At 38.4% G+C, this 16,579-nt stretch overlaps 1 long non-coding RNA gene across 2 annotated transcripts in view; it reads left to right on the top strand.

Moving 5' to 3' along the window:
* Nucleotides 1-830, top strand: part of LOC133262530 (uncharacterized) — a 64,425-nt gene extending 63,595 nt beyond the window's left edge. For both annotated transcript variants that reach the window (XR_009741338.1, XR_009741339.1), the window contains exon 3: nt 747-830. This is a non-coding gene — a long non-coding RNA (uncharacterized LOC133262530). The remainder of the gene's footprint in view (nt 1-746) is intronic.
* The last annotated feature ends 15,749 nt before the right edge of the window (nt 831-16,579 follow it).

The raw sequence follows: 16,579 nt of genomic DNA on the forward strand, positions 1-16,579 counted from the left end.
TTTTCCTATAATCTAATAACTTCCATACACTGAATTCTGAAAATCTTTCCCCTAAGCAGGAGCATATTTGAGCTTATTACTCTTGCTTATTTCTTCTTATTATTACTTACTTCTTGCTTTCAGTAATTGCACTTAACTGCCAAAGCAAGCCCTTGCTCACATGAATAATTACTTCTATCCAACTAAATCTTGTTACCACGTTATCAACATTAATTTTTTCCCTTAGAAATGTTTAGGTTAATGTTTTCCCTTTGCTCTGGAAGCCATACTTCTCTGGAGAGCTCCCTATTACATTGCCATACATTAGATACTCTCTGGACCCTGCAGCTTCTGGCATGAGCCTCAAAATAATATCCAGGAGATCCTTAATAACAGATTATGCAGAAAGGAAGTGTTTTTGAACATTGGCATTTGGTACCCATTGTAGACTACGGGTATTGTTAGGGTTGTCCTCTATATGCAGGAGAGAAACTCATTATGATTTCTGAGATATGACAGTGCAGTAAGAAATGAGAGGCTTTGAGGTGTCGCTGCTGTTGTGTTCATGTTTTGCGTGCTTTGTACCTAAGAACTGTAGTAAAAAAAAATCCCGTCTTTTCTCCTTACATCTTGCTTTCTCAGGAGAAGACAAAGACCACAGATGCCTGTGAAAGAGCTTGAATAACCCAGGAGACACTATTTCTTAAGATGCAATACAGCAGTGTTGATATTCAGCTGTCCAATTCAAGCTGTCATTGTTTTTGTAGATCCATTACTGGAGATTTTAAGGAGGACTGTAAAGGGAAAGAAGTGCCTTTCCAGCTGTTTACTGATCATCATGATTAGGTGAGCAGCATGGGAGTAAACAATGGGTCTTTTGAAACTTTACTGTTGGACTCCTGAAGGTTTGCTTCATTAGCACTCTACTCATGGTGTCAGCCAAGGCTTCTCACTCCAGCCTACTTTTTCATGGAAAGTCAAGTCTCTTTATTTTTCATTCTAATGAAAAATCACTTTATGTACAGATGCCCAAGCATTTTTATGATATTTAGATTGTTAACGAAAGCCTCCTGCTATTCAGGTACTGGGATTCCTTCCCTGCTGCTTTATTCCCTTCACTTCCATTTCTTTTTCTGTTTTCCATTCTGTACATTTGCAAGAATTGAAGAATGACAGAAATGCCATTGATACATCATCTCAGTGGAGAGAAAAGAAAATAAGAAGGAAATCTGGATGTTATTCACTTTATGTATATAGTCTTTTAAAAAGAGAGCATAAGGACATAAGAGAAAAAAAAAAAGAAAATCTGAAATTTGGAGACTTCCTACCCCCCCAAGCTGTATCTTTTCAGCTAAGTTTATTTCCTTTATTATGTGTAGAGCTGAACTTCAGGAGAAAAGAGTATTTCTAAGTTGGCATCCATGGTATCTTCAGCTTTGATGAACAGAAGTACTTGCTTGCCCCATTAAGCAAAGCCCCATGGAGTTTGCATTTATTCAGTGACTTGTTAAATAGGGACATATTTTGCTGTAGGGGCTTGAGAGTTTCCTTTCTAGAAGAGCAAAAAGGACATTATCATCAGTAGGTTCTTTTTGCACCTTGTGATAAATGAAACATGCTGCACAGCAGGGAAGGAAAGGGACTGATGTTTAAAGGATAATTTCTATTTATGGAGACTTTTTTCTCAAGACATATCTGTAAGCATTAGCACACAAACTCATCCTGGGTATAGTCTAGAAACATTTCGGGGATGCAAAAGCACAGGGCCAGAAATATTGTCAGATATTTGTTAAAACGTACCTATTTCTATTACAGGTCCTTGTCTTCTGATAATTGTGATCAGAAATTGAAGGCAAGTGGATGTTTCAGTATTGTCCTTCTATTCACAAAGATTTAGTCAGAGGCTGTTTGCCAATCTGGTAAGACAATGGGATACAGAAGTATGAGGGAGGAAGAAAAAAGAAAGCAGAAACTGAACCACCACACAACCCCTCAACGACAGCAAAACACAAATTAACCCACCATCTCCCTTCTAATTTGTCCTTCTGGGCTCGTACCGCTCTCCAGAACAAGGGTGCCTCACACTGTGTATTTGTATAGCACTGGGGTACAGTGGGGCTTCAATTTCTGGTAGGAATTTTAGGTGCTCTTATGTAAATTATAGCAAATAATGTATTATTTAATATTGATATTTTCTATTAGGTCTTACTGCCAAATTCCAGGACATTTGAGAATAATGTCATGAGGTTTCTCACTGTAAAAAAGAAACATAAAATACATGATAAGTTATAGAGCAGCAACCCAGCTACTATTTAACCTTTTGGTCTGGGCACCTTCTAGAAAGGCAGACTCTATGGAACTATTTCCATGTTACAGGATTATGGCTGAGAACATGCCATAAATCATGATGTTCCAGATGCGAGTCTGGTAGGTAGTAAAGTTAGCCAAATGAAAGTGCACCTCCTCCTCATGCAAAGCAGCATCCTCTTGTAAGTCATTAGAAGGTTTGTGATTTACAGTCAGCTTATACGAACATTTATTGGGTCTTTCAAATAGAATTACAATAGTGATGCTTGGAACAGATTGACTTGCATGGGACCACAAGTCTTACACTGCCACAAGCTGTTGTTCACTTCTGTGTTATAATTCTTTGGAGACAGTTTACTTAAAGTTCTTGAAGCCAACTGTCATGCGTCTGAGCCCTAGAAGCGAGAGGAATGCAAATCCTAGCACATGATGGAATCTGGAAACTGTGAAAATAAGGTCACTGTAGGTTTACTAACAGCCACAGCCTATGAGATGTCCCAGACTTTTCAGAACCATATGTACTAATTATTTTTATATACAGAATTTCTTCCCAGATCTACCTGGGGCCAGATTCACTTTGCACCTACCATTTTTAGATAATATGAAGGACAGCTACAAGAAAGATGTACATGTAAATTAAACGCCTCTTATTTAAAATGAAGGTTCAGTACCTTGAGACAGTGTTGCAAATACTGTCTATATTACAAATACTGGTTCATTGTATCGTACGTAATTTGAGAGTATGCCCATGTTGCAGTGAGAGGTGTGATACATCACAAGCAGGGAGACCTGCCTAGCTTTTATCTAGCAACTGTGGAGTTGCTGTGACAGCCTGGATTTCAGAGTGGACTGTTCAAGGGTGTCAGTGATGCATCCTGGACAGAAACTGAAAGAACAAGCCATCAGTGAGGTCTATACTGTTGCAGCTTCATTGATTTCTGGTACTCTAGGTATACTGAAGATAATTCAGGTATGAACTATCTGTGTGGCACTCTGCTTGTATAGCAGCACACTATATACTAAATAGAATGGTAGCTTGTCATATGGAAATAATGGTTATTATTCAGCATATCTCCTCTATGAAGATATTCAAGGCAGTGTCTCTACCCTTATGAGCTATTCATCTAATTCTTTCCTGAGGCTGTGAGTCATGGCACATCAGATTTCGGTTTAAAATTCAGAACCAACTGTGCTAATATCATATAGTGTCTTTCTGGCAAACACTGCAAATTCTCAGAACACACATCTGCAATTCTAAACATGCTAGAGACTTGGGTTACAAAGTTTAGTTTAGAAGCAAGCTGCCAATATACACAAAAAAGTTACTGCATCACAAAAACTATCAGCCAGTTACTGAGATGATTGCTGCCTGAATACAAGCTAAAAGCCTTGATGCTTACAGGTCCAACTGCCTTTTCAGGTAACTGTGGTTTTTTGCTTACATTCCAACAACTCTTTCAAAATAAGCCTTTTCCCGCACCCTGTGATCTCACCAGGGCATCACAAAGACTTTACATTACATATTCTACTATATATAGTCTCCATGGTAAAAAAAAATAATCCTCGTGGATTTAAATATTCTGCTCCAGAGCTGCTCAGAGGAAAGACATAGGGAAGGTTCCCTGTTAAAAATTGCAGGTATTCAGCACACATAAGGCATAGTCAAAGAGGAGAGAGAAGGTGTTTGTGTCCTACTGCTGGATGGCAAGATTACAATAAGCATGTGGATATGGAAGAGATGTAGCAGGTTTCTGAACCTCTGCCCCTGAAGTACTTGGGGAGGTAACTGTTTAGCGTCTCCATTACCTGGGCTGTTGCACTTTGTGGAAACAATTAATATTCATCAAAGATGTGAAGGTGGGATCAATAATATTTGAAGGAAACCACTGAAAGTTTAGACAACTTGGCAAATGTTCACCATGTTTGGCACTATTGTGAAAACAATTCAAAGTGTAAAAACAGTTCTGAATCGGGACCCTAATAATTGGTAATTCAAATAAATCCGTGATGCTGAAAGGTAACTTCTTCCTGCACTGAATATAATGTAAAGTCCATGACCTGCTGCTGGAAACGTGCAACAGTTTGGCTGATGGAATGACCCTGGGCCTCCAGTGACCTATTACTTCCTTATCTCTGAAGCAGGATAGAGTTATTTAAGATGTAATATCTATCAAGCTTATGTATGCATGCTTGCACATTATGTGTATAATGTGTTAGTGCTTTTTCCATGTTCCAATTTAAAGGACTGTTTTTTTCAAGTTCTAATTTTATTGATGCAAAGCAAGATATACACGGTAAGTCATAACAGGATAACCATATGCCACTCAATCATTTGATTTACATTAAGGAAACAGCATTAGGGTTTTCTGAAAGCTGTCATTTTGGAATGCCTAAGCTAACAGCTAAGGCATTCTTATCACGTAGCGAAGTTCCTGAGCCTGGAGTATTTCATCAATGACACTTCAACTGAGGAATTTTAAAAATATGCTGATTTGTTTGAAGGGGAAAAAAAAAATGGTTTAAAAATATCTGCAAAAAATGGTTAGAAGAAATGTCAAAATTGATATTTTGGCTTTTCTGAACACAGAAGTTTAGGTACATTTCCTGAGAATGTATTGGGGGCAGGTGATGGGGAGGGGTGTTTAGGGGAAGAAAAAAAAGTATGCAATTATAGATGTTACACTACTGTACATGTCCAAAATGGGGTTAGTTTTGGAGAGGGGTCAAGATCTGCTGATGCGTCTCTTCTGTTTCATATCCAAAGCAGCAGCATAAGTGGAATGGATGCAATCATTTTGTAGGTCCATTCCAATGACTGCTTGGTCCTTTATCGACACTTCCGGCTTTGAGATGCAATGAGTATCTGTTTAGCCACTGAAATATCAGCTACTTAGCTGCTGCTCCGAGCAATGGTGGCGAGTTGCTTCCTATCCAGCTAATTCAGAAAGGAAAGTATCCCACTCTTACCTCCAATGCATGCAATCAGATGGAAGATATCTGAGTTGTTTGTACTGAATTCTTTTAAACCTTCCATATCACACAGATCTGGATTTGTCTCCTTTCTGTCATCCCTGGCTTCCTTACCCTTGGTCTGGGTAACACCGGGTTACAGAGCATTGTAGGCAGGGATTTCAGTTAACAAAAGCAAGGTAGGTAGGATGTGCTTCTGCTCCTTTCCTAGTCCTTAAAGACCTTAAGTGTTGTTTTGGCCCATTATTCAATGTTGCAACAAGACTTAGGTTTCTTATTGCGGTTTTTCCTAATGAAGTTCTGGCCCCAGGCCCCTCAAGCAGCGTATTCAGCTTATGGTTGAGTCTCCAGGAGTTGGAATCCTTTAGCCAGAGGAAAGTCTTTCAGAAACAATGCTGTAGGGGATGTAGAAATATTGGTGAGTCAGTTAACTATATAATAAGAAAGGAATAGGCACAGCAACATCTTTTATATGGAGCGCTCACCTGGGAATCAGGAGACCTAAATTTAAATCCCAGGTCTGTCTCTGCACCCTTATGTAATGTTATGTAGTCACTTAAATTTTGTGTGTCTTAGTTCTGCATTAGTAAAATGGAGGTAATGTGCAATAACAAGGAGGTTTAAAATAGATAAAGATGGGTAGACAGTCAGAAACCATGGGAGAAGGGGCCTGTACACGGCGCACAAACAGACATATATATCATCATTATAGATTTTTCCCTCACAGCCCAGCAAGGTGGCTCTTTACATGTATAATCCCCATGGTAAAAATCATCCTAGTGAATTAGACATTTGTGTGCTGTGCCGAGAAATGTTTCTTATGTGAGAAATCTCTACCTAAATAGGAATGCTCTGGAGACACTTAAAGTACAAATAAAAAATGGTGATGTCAACTGCTGTGTGTCTTTTAAGCAAGAGAAATGTTACTTTTTTCACATTGCCTCAGTCTTTCTCCTGATTTAACTGCCAAAAAGTCCTCTGATCGCAACAGTGCTCTTGTATAGCTTGACCTGCTGTGCCGATCCTAAGTACTGCAATATATTTTAAGGTGGAATGAGATGTGAGCATTTTAAATTAGGTTATGTACCTTAAGGTGGCAGTTGCTGCTTCCAGGCACAATTAGAGTAATGAAATGAAAGCTGATTTAATGGTTACAGTAAAAGAAAGAAAATAGCAAGGTCTGGCCAGACCAGTTTTTATTCAAGTTTCTATTAGGAAAGAATGGAGCTCATAAAAGTAATAACAGGCTGGAAATCGTAATGTTATATCATGGTAAAGATTGGGTATATTTTTGCTGAGAATTTTGTAAAAATAAATTCTTTTTTATATTTATAATCAGCACCAGAAATCTATTTCGGATTGTGTTCCCACATAGTGAGGCTGGCTCACATTTATCTGAGCTGTATTTGGTCAATTAAGACGTAACAGGATCTAGAGATACACATTTGAAAATATTTTGGTGGACTATTTGCCTATCCTGTCATCTTTGATCTGTGGCAAGAGTGATTTACTTTTCTTTCTTAATACACATGCCCCACATAGCTTGTGGTATTTTGGTGCCTTTTCCTTGTTGCCCTTGCTGCTCCCTGTAGCCCTCAATGAAACAAAAACATTCTCTTTAGAGCTCTCCTGTCAGGATTTAGGCTGCCAGTGTGCTGAGACTACTGACTAAATTGCTGACCAAAGCTGTGTCACGGTTTCCTTGAACTGTCCCTGGACTTGTCTGTTGTTTGACATCTTCAGTTATAAACCTTTTGGTCAAGGACTCTGATTTATTTTCTTTGCACAGTGTGTCAAGGCCATAGACTGCAAGTTAGACACTGTTGGTTTTTTTTTTTCACAGTAGTGCAAATAGGAAATGTCTGAGGCAGGACAAAGCCATGCAGGTCAATACTTTCAAATCAGTGTTTATGACCATAAGTAAAATTCCATAAATAAATTAGCTTTAACTCATGAAATGGGTTCTTGTATGTGCTAGGATGCATCTTGCACCCTGCATGCTCTCAAAAAATATAACCATGTCACTTCATGCCCAGATACTGCCTCTACTGAACTGTGTAGTTTGAAATCTAAATGGGCACTTGAACTTTAGTCCTGATTTTGTTCAAGTCAAACAGCGTAATTCCACATGCTTTCTGATAATTATTTTTATTACCATGCTAATTTTTCTCCGATCAAAGAATGAATTTTGCCAGTGTTCCACTGGGACAATAATTAGAAAGAAACCAAATGGATTTGTAATTATTTTATTCCTGGTTAATAGAATTTCTCTAGCCCTAATAGTTATGTAACTTGCAGTTACTGTGATCTCAACTCTATTGAGTTTAATGGGAGTTTTTCCAGTCTCTTTGAGTTTTGGACCAGGTCCTCAGCAGAGTTTTGTCTGGTTTTGGCAATTAAGACATGATCTGAGTTAATTTGTGTCACCAGGAGGCAAGGTTTGGAACTGATCCTTATCTGTCTGCTTTCAAGTTTCTTCCTGAACTTTGAACAACCGTTATTGAAAATGCAAGTCATGATAGCATATTAAATATTAAAACCAGTTTAAGATTTAATCCCAATTTATAGTGCAGCTTTGTCTAATTTACTGCATATTACACAATTTCCTTTACAGAGAACTTTTAGTATGCTATATAAATAATAAATCAACCTCTCATGATTCTCAATTGTTCCAATATGGTTTTATATTAAACTTACATTTGCCATCATTTAAATGTTGCTAGACCAATTTATTTTATTTTCTACTTTTTTCTCTTTTACCTATTCAGCCCACATGTTAGTTCTTTTATAAGATTCTTTTTTGTTGCACGTTCTAGCTAGAAAATTACAAGCATTTAAAGTTCTTTGTTGTTGTACCTTTTACAGCAAAATAGAAACAACCTTAGCATGCATTAATGACAAAGCAAAAACATAGGTTCAGTAGGTTATAGTTCATCTCTAATCAGTGACAGTATCTCTGGTGTCATTGTGTTCTGTGATCTGTCTATACAATCAACTGAGAGCCTGAGATCCTCATCTTGTTAATATTTCTGCAGGTGTTTATGTTTGGTATTAAGCATCTGCAGCTAGCGACGTTACTTTGCCTTAGTTTCAAGACTTCAGGGTTTTATAACTGCCCAGCTTTCAGTTGAAAGTTAAACATGTTTAACTAATTCACTTAGGCACTTAAAAATTTGATGTAGTAGCTATGACCTGTGAAATATCACCAGCAATGTTCTTTGTTTTTTGCCCTTTGTGGTGTGAAATGATTTTCTGAGGTACCTGCCCTTTCATCCCACAGCTGGAAGGTGGGCCCACTATTGGCAAGCATGAGCAGGAGAGCAAAGAGGAAGGTTGAGAAACATAGGGAATACCACTCCTTCCCTCTCCCTCCAGAAAAAAGAAAGTGGGGAGGGGAAACATAAGCATTAAAGAAGCATTATCAGGTTCTATGATGCGGACGCAATCGATAGGGCTGAGCGCAGGTGAGAGTGGCTCTATCTGTTGGCCGTCTTCCTCCTTCTCATTCTCTCTTAATTTTTTTTTCCATAAGAGTCACGTCTGCTGTGAGTGATGTATGGTGGGTTTAATTGCAGCCTCAGGCCAACTCTGTCTTTGGTGTTTTTTCAGCATACATGCAGACTGTTGATATTTATTTCATATTGTATATGACAAGTGAGGCTTTTCTAATGTTTTCACTGTAACCATTAATGGCAAGATTTCATTAGGTGGGTTCTGCCAAATGCTTTTTTTCTAAAGACATGAAGGAATCTGGTTTTAAAGGCTTTTTTATAAAGGGTAAGAAAAAGATTTAAAAGATTTTTTTTTTTCCCAAAATTTTATGGGTCGATAGATGAGTAAATCAGGAATTATTTAACTCATCTTAATTTCCACATGATGTGAACAAAATGGTAAATAGGGAAATAAGCACAATAAAGACAGAGTTTGAGTTCTAAGAATGTTTGATTGAAGATAGAGAGAAAACCATTGTCTTTAGGGCAAAAGAAAAAAATATAATTAAAACTTGCTTTTCTTCCAAATCAATTGAAAAAATTCTGAAAGCAGTAGTGGTAATGTATTAGTGTAAAGGGGTTACAGCGTGTGGGTAACCTAGAGACCAAAATTTGAGACATAAAGGAAGTCAACAAGAAATAATGATGTGTTTAAGGCTCAACATCTCAATATTTTAGGTTTTATTCCCTTCCACTGACATTATATACATAATTTTTTTATTTTAAGCACTCCTGCAACCTTACTTTAAATTTGGAGGAGGGAAGATCTTTAATATTGAATGCCAACTATTCTGATAAACTCCTGCCTTTGATAATTACTATCTATAAACTTTCACTCCGATCTGCAGGAATTCATAAGTAGAATCTATATGAGAAATGTGACCTGCTTATAGTATCAAGTCCTTGTGCCTAACTTCTGCAGTGTTTCTGCCTGACATCCAAATGGAATTAGGATTCAGAATCATGAGGTTTAGCAATCTTCTCCATTGAACAAAAACCATGTAGTCAGGGAGAGCACCTGCTTCTCACCTTAAAGTAAGGACAGTATTTAATTAACAGAAGAATCTGCAATTCTGAGATGTGTTGTGGGGATTGTAAAGGGCTTAATGATTCAGAAAACCTGGCCTAAATCATATCTATTTGTTTAAAAGAATAAAAATAGAAAATCTTAGTCTTTCATACCTCACCATCACCTAAGAAATGTGACAAGCTTGTTTTCTGTGTGCAAGAACTTGGTGGAGCTCAAAGCATTCCAAAGGTCCTACTTTTGCCTATTTTGTCCTAAAACCATGAAATTGTTGCAGAACCTCCTGGGTGAGGAAACCTTTGTGAGAAAGAGGTTCAAATGAGACTGCCATTGATTTTGGCTGTCTGACCATCATGAGGTGAGCCTCAGTTCAAGGTGACAAGCTCTTTAGAGGTGAAAAAACAAGTGGCAAGAGTTGAGATAGTTTTAGACAGTGCCAGGGTGCTGAGGAATGGTCCAAGAAAGCTGTGATAGCAGCGGGCTTTGGCACACTAAACCAGAGCAGAAAGCACAGGTCAAGACACTGAAGTGGGGCGATATAAAGCTGTGTTCTAGAGGGCAGTAGCAAGAAAGATAGAGGTAAGGCATACCTCCAAAAATAAAAGAAATGAGGGGCCACAGAATTAGGAGGATTGAAGTCCTACTAATGAAACTTTAGCTTTTGTGTTTGCTAAAATTTACATAGTAACGTGTCTGACTCCTATGGGGAGCTATGGATTGAAACACTTCAAACCCCAAAAAAAGCATGTGGTTGTCACTGATGTCCTTCTCTCCTGTTATCAGGATTATAGCAAAAGTGCTTGGTTCTAGGGTGGGACCTGTGAAGAAGAGAAGTTTTCTTATTCCAAAAATGTCATGGAGAGCTTGGGAGGAAAAATTAAGCAGGCAGCATTCTCTTACAGTGGCTTTTGGAGGTGTTGTTGTACCCAGTGCCTAGGAGAGATCTGGTTTAGGCCATTTATCATTTACAGCACAGAGTGCATTGTGAGCACACTAAGAGCAACCGCAGAGGGATGATACATGAGCTATAGCTTCTTCTGTAAGCCTTCACTTTGAACTCTTATTTTATCACTGTTCATTTTATATTCTGTTAAAATGGGAAAGGAGTCTTTCCTTGCTCTTCTCCATTACTCTGAGCATATCTTGAACATAAAAGGAGAGAGCTGAGTACTTTCAGGTACTTCACCATCCTTCTCCATCATGCTGTGTTCTCTGCTGGAACTGCCAAAGGGAATGGGGAGCAGTGGCACTTCACCCTACCTGATACCATTTGGTAGAAGGAAGCTGTAGGAGAGGGCTAATGAGGAAGAGGGTCAAGAAACCTGATGCTTTAGAGGAAGCTCTCAAGGCAGAGCCAACAGCAGACCAGTAGGTGGAGTAGGGGGAGAAATAAATTTCCTGATTTGAGGAGGGGAGAGGCAGGGGTCTGTCATCTTTAATGGCTGTCTTCATGTTCAAAACACATTCCTGAAGCTTATAAGCAAATGACTAGTGCATTTGACAGTTGGTTTACAGTAACTGGAAGACTAATATGTCTGCAACAGTTTGTGGCACTTTTAATTTTCTCTCTTTCAGAAGAGTCAATGTATAAAACCCAATGAGAATATTACAGACAAAAAAGAAGAGATTTTAAGCAATTCTATTGACTGAAAAAAAAAATTTTTGATAGGTTTTGTGCTGGATTGTTGATTATTTAACCAGTAAATACGGCTTAGTGAATTTAAGGGTTTTAGACCTAAAGAAGTTTATTCAAGCAAGCACTGAGTTATCAGCATTGCTTCCAGCACAAATCTGAAACACAGCCCCATAGCAAGTACTGTGAAGAAAAATAATGCTATCCCAGCCAAAACCAGCACAAGCAATTCATGGGTAGCTGGAGCAGCTTTTTCTACGTATTAGGCAATGCAGTAGTAAAAAGATCACCAGTACTGTTTTCAGTGCTGATTATGATCTTGTCAAAGAAACTGATTTGAACTAGTCTTTGCTGTGGTTTGGCTTTTCAATATTTAAATACAATTCTGATATTTCAAGAAGAAGCCTAGCCTTCTAAGTAGTATCTGCAATTAATGCCCACAGCAGATACAAAAGGGTGTAAAAATGCCCTTTCAGACCTAGTGGCTGTGTTTAACAAGGAGCTGTAACTATAACCTTTGTTAGATGTCTTTTAGTAGGATATAAAGTTCAGTCTCCTGCTAGTCCTTCAGAGCATCATAATGTCATTACAGAAGACACCAAGTGGCTGGCAGTGCCAGCTTTAAGAGAAGTAAAAAACCAAGGCCCTGAGCACCTCTGGTCATTATAATTCTGATGGAAGCTTGTTTTTGTTGGAGAAGCAGTTATGAGCTGGTGTGCTGGCAGATTTCCAGCTTGGGTCAGTTACATTCAGCAAAAGTTTCCCTGTGTAGAAAAGCCAGTAATTGCTTTATAATGTGAGCAGTTGCTCTGCTGTGGAGGTGACCGTTGCTTCTGTGATGAGTGAAGTTTTACAGTAACTGATGTTATATAAAGTCAGTTTTAGATGGAATGAATGAAATGTATCATCTCTCTGTATAACTATCTTTCAATTACGGACTCTGTAATTGCCCTATAGCTTCTGGTTATTATGAATAAAACAGCAAGGCCAAACTAGTTTCTGGGAAGTAGTAAGTGTTGCTGCCATTTATGGTCTAGATTTTGGTTTTACCATTTTAAGTTTATGAATATTCTTCCTCCTTTTTAGTAGTTGAAGTACTAAAATGACTGGTATTGCTACAACTATTACCCTTAAAAGTGAAAAGATTTTTATAGCTGAATTAATAGCAATTTTGGGGGCAGCTCTCTTCCAGGAACACATCCTCCCCTTTACAAAGAAGTTTCTCTGTATCATAGACTTCTATCTTTATTATGTAAATCTAAATATTTTCTAAATCATTGGCTAGCATTGCACCAAGTTTATTTATCTTTCTGCGGACTTTTAAAATATCGGTGGAATTGTGGTTTCTGTGAGTATTTCATGCTCAGTTCTTCAGGCCTCCTTTCCAGTTGATCTGCAAATTGATCAATAATTTTGATGCACTAGAGTAGGAGCCAACTGCAGCAAAATCACAGAGCTAAATTCTGCTTTTGTATCAGCATAAACTGGGTGAGTGCTGATCATGCTTATCTGAAATCAGCTTAGTTTGGCAGTTCTCAATAGCAGGGTGTAGGATGAGTGGCCAGATTTTATAATAAATGCAGGCTTGGACTATGCGTTCTTCAGAAGATAGCACTTTTGGTCTCTGGAGAGGTTTTTTTGAAGGAATATTTTGTTACTGTCTTGAATCAGGGATATTTTAGGGTTAGATACAAAGCTAGCTGTAGAAGCGCTACACTGGCGTTTGTATTTGCATATATAACCCCCTCTGCAATGTAAAAAGGATCAGGGTATCAGATTCAGTGTGTAACAAAAGAAATAAAACTTATTTGTCATAAAAATTTGATCTTCTTGTCTGGGGGCTCAGTAAATGTCTCTATAATGTGTACAGCAACATCTACATAATCAGAGGGTTGAACGTCTGCAGATTTTGTTGTAGTGTCAGCATAATATTTGGATCTGTAATTTTGGAATCTAGATCTCCAGATTCCTGTTACTCGATGTTGGCTTTTCTTTCATACTTGCTTAGCCTAGGCCTGTTGTTTAATTCCTACAAAAATTTGCTTGCTATGTAGCATTCTAGCATCAGCTGGCGAAGCTGACCTGTTCTCTGTGGATTACCAGCCTCAGAGTTACCAAAGCGTTTGTGGGACTTACCCAGCGACATCATTGAATCTCTGCAGTAACCATAGGAGGTATTCAAGCCACAGGAAAGTTAGCATGAACACACTTGTAGAAGCTTTCAAGCAGCAACCCACAGTGTGATTGCCTCTGATCATTCTGAAAGAAACTTTGTTCAAGATTTTTCAAAGGCTGAACATTGATCGAATATATTATTTGTGATGCAGAGCAAGTGTTTACATCATGATGCCCAGAGGAAAACTGAACTGCAGTTAGATTTCCTTTAATGTCTTTGCTATATTTTCAGCCTTAAAAATACATATGGGCATAGACTTTTTTTATATGGGTAAGCTGTGGTCTTATTTAAAACCTGTTGGTTTACACTGGCTTTGTTTGTGTCCCTTTATAAGTAAATTAACCATTAAAAATTGGGAATAGTATTGTAGTATTCCAGGATAATTCCAGTCACGCAGAAAACCAGTGGACACAAATATTATATAAGAGCAGTGTTATGGTTTCCCATCAGCTTTATGCAAGTTATTGTTTCTTATATGTTGTAGTGGATGTACTAATCAAGCCCACTCATTTAGTTTCCTGTCCTCCTTCTCTCGTGTCTCTTGCTCAATGACTATAATTAAGGTGTTCTGCCTGAGAGGAAATGAATAGATTTGAATAATAGCCAACAAAGCATTTATAATGTGTCCCAGACTTTTGAACCACATACATTTTTGGAGATGCTTGCACCTAGCATTTTGGTTTTTACTAATGCTCTTATTTAAGCTGTTTATTATATTAGCCATCACTGTACAAATGACCTATAATGTACATTATACACTGACCATTAAATACAAAAATATTTGCCTTTAAAACAAAAACAACACTGGGAAAATAATTGATGATAAAAATGTTCTTCAGTTGTGGTAGGAAAATAACACAATCTAACAAATGAGAGCTGCTTCCAGACAAATTCCAGTTACAAGGTTTTGTTGTTTTTTTTTTAAGCAATGAAATACAGTTCTAAAAGGGATGGTATCATGCATGTTTATTGGTTGCAATTAAAAGTGATGACCCAGATGACTTGATGATGCAGCTTCCAAAGTATCTAGAGATGCCACAGATTCTTCAGAGATTCTTGCAGAGCGGAAGCATGTGCAAATTAAATTGAGGTATCGACATGCTGTGGGAATAATTCTTGACTGTGGATATAGAGCATGGATGACCAATATGGTCCCTCTTAGCTGTAACCCTACATCTGGTATTTTGTAGCTATTTCTACAGCTGGTAGCCTGCTTATCCAATGGTGTAACTTAAAGCAGCCTTAAGGGTGCTCTCATCTGCACCAGCTGTATTTGGGATAGTCAGAGTTTAGCAGTATACCAGAGGATTCCTTGGAAGGTCCTTCTGAGCTGTAGACCAAGAGGGCTTTGGCACAGACCTGATGTGGTTGACTCCCAGCTGCTCAGATTTCCTGATCAGACACTGGAACAGGTTGCACAGAGAGGTCACGGAGTCTCCATGCTTGGATATCCTCAGAATCTGATTAGACATAATCCTGGACATCCTACCCTAGTTCCTCTGTTTGAGTAGGGAGTGGGATTAGATCATCTCCAAAAACATCTTTCAACCTCAGCCGCTCTGTGTGTGATTCTTTCTGATACTCATCTGTTTTTTCTGCCTGTTAACAGTAAACAAGGCTTGGTTGGTTTGTTTATTTTAAATGCAAGGTCACGGTTCAGGATTCTGCCCATTTGGAGGTGGAACATCATATGTAAAGATTCTTCTGTAGGTTTTCCGTTGTGCCAATCCTATCCCAAGACTGGGTTTTGGAAGTAGACTCTACCTCTATGCAAATGTACGTTCAAATACACCCTTTGTTTTAAGGTGCTTCAGGTAGGGGTAATGTTAAGGGTATCTTGTTAACATATAGGCACATTTGCTACTCATGGAGGCAATAATGAAGTGTAGCTCCTGGTAGCTATTGTCTGAGGCAGGATATATGCAGAAAATGCTGGGCCAGCAAGGTACAGGGCTGGAAACCAGGTTTGTTTTTCTTACTCTGCCTTCAAGAATTCTCAAGAGATTTCTCTTGAAACGTTTGTGGTTTTATATTGGACTAATAATTTGTAGAGCATTGCTTCACAGTGAGCAAGAGGACAAAAAGAAAAGCAGAATTGTTGTTGTACATTAATCTTATTTTTTCAACTTTACACATTTTTCTTATCAAGTATTCACACTTTGCTTCAAGTGAAGAACAGTATGATGAATTCGGTTTTGTTTTGTTTCTGTATAACATAGCAGTTACCCTGCAGTGAGAATCAGCATCTCTGGATCACTTGATAGCTGTAAGTGCATTCATTTGAATTTTACCATCGATCTGTTCTACCCTCTGACTCACTCTTGTACTGCTTAATTTCTAACATACTGCTTATACTTCAAAGAATGTTGGCTTTGTTTCCGCTGCCCACCTTAATCCTTTTCTAATGAATAAGTTCAGAGCAAAACACTGCTTGTATGGATCAATATTCTAGTAGTAATTTTGCAAGCAGACAAAATCGTATGTTTCTGAAGGGTAAACTGATGAAACGTTTATTAGCAGAGATGGAGTACAATCCCTTTTGCTGTGAATTTGAGAGCATGTGCCAATATACCTGTATTGCTTGAATAAAATATGGATCATTGTGAATAGATAAAAACCTGAAGTACTTTAAACAGTCTTGTCTTATTGTGCAGCTAGACATGGAATTGAGGTCCTTAACTCTATCCAAATGTTAAAGTTATTCATGTCCTGCCATACTTTTCTACAAAATAGTCTCTCAGCTGTAGTTCAAAGCCTGCACAGAGGCAGTGCAGGCACCGTCCCAGGCACTCCAACACTGGCAGAGGATGCAACCAGCTTACAGTGTGAGTGCACACAAGGAAAGGTGTTTGAGGGGCAGTGGTGAGTGCAGCCCCTGACTGCACAGCCTCACTGTCTTAGTTTGTGGTGGAGCTCTCCAGACCAGTCTGTCTTGTTGCTGTGAGGGTAGATCCACCTATGATAACTCAGCAGCTTGGCACAGGAAGGTACCTGTA

The sequence above is a fragment of the Pezoporus flaviventris genome, unplaced genomic scaffold (genome assembly GCF_033815535.1).
Source record: "Pezoporus flaviventris isolate CSIRO_AGI_PZ_B2104156 unplaced genomic scaffold, CSIRO_AGI_Pfla_v1 ptg000213l, whole genome shotgun sequence".
Taxonomy (NCBI): Eukaryota; Metazoa; Chordata; class Aves; order Psittaciformes; family Psittacidae; genus Pezoporus; species Pezoporus flaviventris.